Genomic DNA, 5,000 nt, shown 5'->3' with positions numbered 1-5,000 from the left:
TGGTTGAAATGAGGGGGTAGTGAGATATTGCGAGCGGAGGGGGGAGAAACAGGAGGAAGAGAGGGGGGAGAGAGACAGGAAGGAGCAGGATGAAGTGGAACAGGAGAAAAAGGGTCGAAGAAAAAGGATTTGAGGAGGATTAAAATGAGAGTTGAGGGGGGTGGGACAGGGGGGGTGGGGACGCAACGGGGAAAAGAATGCGACGTATTCCGTGATTTGGGAAGGGAAAAAAAATAAGAAGAGAAGACGGAGACGGGAGATGAATAAGGAGATGATAAGCGGAGCTTTGATTCCTTACTCGGGCGCTTGAGGTTCTAGTTTGGGAGACGAGGGAGAGGGAGAGAGATCGACATTGAGACTTGGATTATGGAATTGGAGATGATGAGTGGAGGGGAGGGCTGTCTAGAGGCGGAGAGGGCTTTGACGGGGAGACAGCTAGAGTAGGAATTCAATGATTGAGGGAAGGAAGAGAGGAGAGAAGAGAGATCGAAGAGTGATAGATGAAAAGAGAAGTGACGAGGAGAATTTGAGAGAGAGAAATTGACGGACTGCGATCGCACTATTTATTATGAACATGAGGGAGCGTGTTTAGAGATAGATAGGTGTCATGTTTCCCGCGAGGGTTGGTATTTCTTGATTGGTGAATTTGACGTCCAGAGGGTTTCAAGCATGTGAGATTGACTGATGATTTGACTGAGCCTGCTTAGATCCATGTTGACTTGATAGAGAATTAGTGCAACGATCGGCATATACAGTCTGGAAGAACGACCTGATATTGCACGCATTCGAGAGGTTGATTTACAAGCAGAGAGCTGGGCTCCGAAGATGAGAATGGAGCTTTGGAATCGACGAGAACTGGAGATCTGATTTTGAACGATGGGAGGGAAGAGACTTTTGTAGAGAGAGAGAGAATTCTGAGAGAGAGAGTATGCTAGATGAGACGAACGACTTTGGAGAGAGAGAGAGGAGACGAGAGGGGGAAGAGAGATGAGAAGAGAGAAGAGAGAGAGAGGGGGGGGGGGGCGAGAGAGGAGAGGAGGAGGAGGTTGGGGGAGGGAGGATATAGTCACAGTGATGGTGAGAGGAGTGGGGCTGGGATGGAGGAGATGGAGAGTAGTAGATGTTGAGAGACGAAGAGAGAGTGTGTGGCGAGGAGGAGAGATCGAAGGAGATATTGTGATAGGTGATTGCAGCGCGACTAGCGAGGGGAGGGGAGGGATGAGATGAGAGAGAGATAGGATCTTGAGAGGAGAGATTGGATGAGAGTGTGACCGGAATCGATGAGTCGGCTATAGCTTGAGAGTCGGAGACAGAGTGAGAAAAGAGAGAGTAGGGTCTACTGTTTCTGACTGTGGTTTGGTGGGTATTAGAAGAGTAAGGAGGAGGGGCGGAAGAGACGGATGTTTGAGGGGAGAGGTGGGAGTCTATCGTCGGAATGTCTTGTTAAAGATTGATTAAGAATTGACTGGGGAGATGAGATGAAGAGCATAGATTGATCTCGTGTTGACCTGGAGGAGAGGCTTGGACGGGGGTCGTGGGTCTATGGGGGGGTCCGTGTCGAGGGAGTGATGTGAAAAGAGGAGTGGGTGTTTGTTTTGGAAGATTGGAGATGGGATCGAGGTAATGCTTGCAACTTTGGGATTCGATGTTTGAACGACTACGTTACTCGATAGAGTTGTGTAGAGAAATGAGGGACGAGAGGAGGAGACTTGTTGAGTACCCATAGTCTTGTCCGCCGGGACCGCCGTATCTGTGCCTTGAATGCTGTAGGCTGAGTGAGTGTGAGATGAGATTTTTTCGTAGTTGCTTGACGAGTGGATAGGAGTGATCGATTGTGGGATGTAGGGGGACACGAGTCTGGGTCGTGAAGAGTGCTAAGTAGGACGACGAGACTACAGAGCGAGACGAGAGGCAGAACGTGAGTGATGATGAGATGTGAAGGGGGATGAGATTGTGAGCTGAGAGGGAGGGGTTTGTAAGTAGCGGGGAGAGATTCCCTTCGTAGAGATAGAGTCGAATTGTCTCGAGCTGACAGACGGTCCGGAGTGCGATGTGATGACGGGGAGATTGGACATGAGAGAACATAGGAGGTGAGAAGGAGATTCGCGAGTGATGAGAGAGAGAGTTGTGCAGGAGAGAAACAGAAAGTGGGGAGAGAGGAGATAAGAATGAGAAGGATCTTCAGGAGGATTGATGAGAGAGAGGGTTCTTTAAGTTTAGTTGTGTGATTTATATGGGTATTTATTTGTATGTTAAGATTGTTTATTTTTTTATATCATTTATAGAGGAGACTGAGGGATCGATAGTGATAGAGGGATCGGTTGGTGTGTGACTGTTGGGTTTGGGTGGATATAACTATATTGTTAAATCACTTGATGGTGAGAGAGAGAGAAGGAGAGAGGATGGTAGAGAGACATATCAAGAGGAAATACGAAGAGGGATAATGAAGAAAAAAAAAGAAACAACACATAATAATACAGTTATTAACACCAATACCTACACTACACCCCTCCTCCTTTCCCCAAATCTTCCCCCTCCTTCTTTCCCACCCCCCATGCCCTCTCCTTCCCTCACCTCCCCACTCTTCCCCCCACCCCCCCACCCCCCCTCCTTTTACACTCCCCCTTTCTCCCCCCCCCCCTCCTTTTATCCACCCTCCTCCCCCACCCCCTTCCCCCTTTCCACCCCCCCACCCCTTCTCACGACGTGTCATCTCATAATGCCCTCATTATTCAGATTGCGATTCGTGGTTTTTCATCCCCTCCCCCCCTCCCCCCCCTCCCCCGTCCCCACCAGTTACATTCCCCTCTCCGGCCCGGCTCTCCCCCATCGCTCTCTGCCCCTCCCGTCCCTCAACCCATTGCCCTTGCCTTAACACCCCGCCTCTACTGAAAGACACACAGCCTCCTTGAGAGAGCCACAATGAAAATTTTAAGTGAATCCGGTTAAAAATCTCTCGGCTGGCTCGGGCAGTGTCTGCGCACCTCATCCTTTTTGTTGTGCATTGATGCTGTTGGAATCCCTAATATGAAGAAGAAAGTAAACGATCTTAGGAAGCCGCAAGAAGAGAAGCATTAGATAAAACGTTAGAGGGGGGATTACAGAAAGATGAAGCTAGAAGAAGAAGAAGTTTCTGGAAAGCAGAAGTGAAAAGACGGGTCCGAGTGATAAAGTAGCACAGGAAGGTAGAAGGGAATAAAGACAGTGTTTCAGGTAGAAGGGTTCGACACGTAGAAGGGCGAAGGACGACAGGCTACATTTTGAGAAAGTGCAGACAGGAGCCGGACTTCGGGAGAAAGGACGTGGAGAGGAGGAAGGGGAGAGGTGTGAATGGAGGAGGAGAAGAGAGACAAGGGAGAAGGTGAGGAGACGAATTTGAAAAAAGAAGAATATGAAGGGTAGATAGGTGGAGGAAGTGAGTAGGGTGGGAAGGTGACAAGGAGCAAGGAGTGAAGAAAGAGGCCTTTCAGGGGGGTGTGTGAGAAGAAGAAGTAAAACGTCAGCAGACAATAGAAACGAAAATGAGGAAGAAGAGAAGAATAAAAGTGAAGACGGAAGGGTAAGACAGAGGAAGAGGAATAATGGGAGAATAGAATAGAAGGTGAACGAGACCGTAAAAAGGCGTACATGCGGAGGATCGGTTCTCAACTGGCGGGGGGTTAAGGTTGGGCGTGGCTATGGAAGAACAAGAAGAGGGACGGACCTCCCGTCAGATTTGGATTAGTTGCAGACGTTGCGCGCAGCGGCCTCCTGTGTTTGGTTTAAGCTCATCACCCCTCTTCCCCAAACCATTCTTTCCCTGCCCTCCTCCTCCCCGCTCTCACTCCCTTCGCCTACCTCCTCCCTCTCCGTCTCTCTAACTCCTCTCTCCGACTCCCTCCCGCTACTCCTAGTACGCCACAAACCCTCTTACACCCCTGACCCCATACCTTAACATCTCTCCCTTACCTCGCTCCTCCCTGCCCATTCTCGTCCTAGTTACTCTCACCCCCGTGTCTTGCCTCCCACCTCTTCCTACTCACTTATGGTACATCTCACACGTTGCCCTGCCCGCCCCCCCCCCCGCCCCACCCCCCTCCTGACTTTGTCGCACTATACTCTTGCTCTTTATTCACCTCACCCTCCTTCGTCGTTTGATTTCACACCTTCGTCTCCCCCCCTCCTTTCGGGGGAGACGCTTAAGGCTATGGGGGAGCCTGGCAAAATGTGGGGGAAAAAAGGAGCGAGAAGAGGCGACGGAGAGGCGGGATGGCAGGAGGGGGAGAAGCGGCAAAGGAAGAAAGGAGACGTGCGGAGGCGACGAGGAAGAGGATAGGGAACGAAGCAGAAGAGGCCGAAGATGATGCATAATACGGCAGTAAATAAACGCGAAGAAGAAAGACGAGAAGAAGAAGACGGATGCAAATACGCCAACAGAATACGATAAGCATCAAGCCTCAGCCACACGCCACACGCCGGAATAAAGAGAAGACGCCGGATGGTCGGACGCAGCGGAGGCAGCTGGATGCCCCCATGACACCTCGCGATATACAAATTCATGGCACGCATGGGCTCCTTCTCATTTTCGGCTCCTTCTACTCCTCCCCCCACATCCCCTCCCTCCCCCCCCCCCTTCCCCCCCCCACCCCACCCCCCCCCCCTCCCTCCCCCTTCTCTCGTTCTCCTTCTCCTTCTCACCTCTTCTTCCCTTTCCTATTTCATCTTCCTCCCTCCTTCTTCCTCCTCCTCTTCCCCCACCTCCTTATCTTTCTCCTTCTCCTTCTCCTTCTTCATTCTCCAACTCTTCTACTTCTCCTTCTCCTTCCTCCTCCTCCTCCTACTACTCCTCTCCTCCTCCTCATTTTCCTCCTCCTTCTCCTCTCTATTTCCTCCTCCTCCTCAATTCCTCCTCTCCACAGCTTCGGGAGGTGGGGTATAGGATGAGGGGGGGTGAGGGGGAGGTGACAGGAGGAGGAGGAGGAGGAGGAAGAGGAGGAGGAGGAGATGGAGTTGGAGGATAC

At 51.2% G+C, this 5,000-nt stretch overlaps 1 protein-coding gene across 1 annotated transcript in view; it reads left to right on the top strand.

Moving 5' to 3' along the window:
* The window catches only part of LOC125034464 (pituitary homeobox x-like), a 25,608-nt gene that overhangs the window by 8,079 nt on the left and 12,529 nt on the right, over nucleotides 1–5,000 (top strand). The gene's annotated exons all lie outside the window — the stretch shown is intronic.

This window comes from Penaeus chinensis, chromosome 18 (assembly GCF_019202785.1).
Source record: "Penaeus chinensis breed Huanghai No. 1 chromosome 18, ASM1920278v2, whole genome shotgun sequence".
In the NCBI taxonomy this organism is placed as follows: domain Eukaryota; kingdom Metazoa; phylum Arthropoda; class Malacostraca; order Decapoda; family Penaeidae; genus Penaeus; species Penaeus chinensis.
Note: the sequence above shows the minus strand (reverse complement) of the source record. Positions and strands in the feature narration are given on the sequence as shown.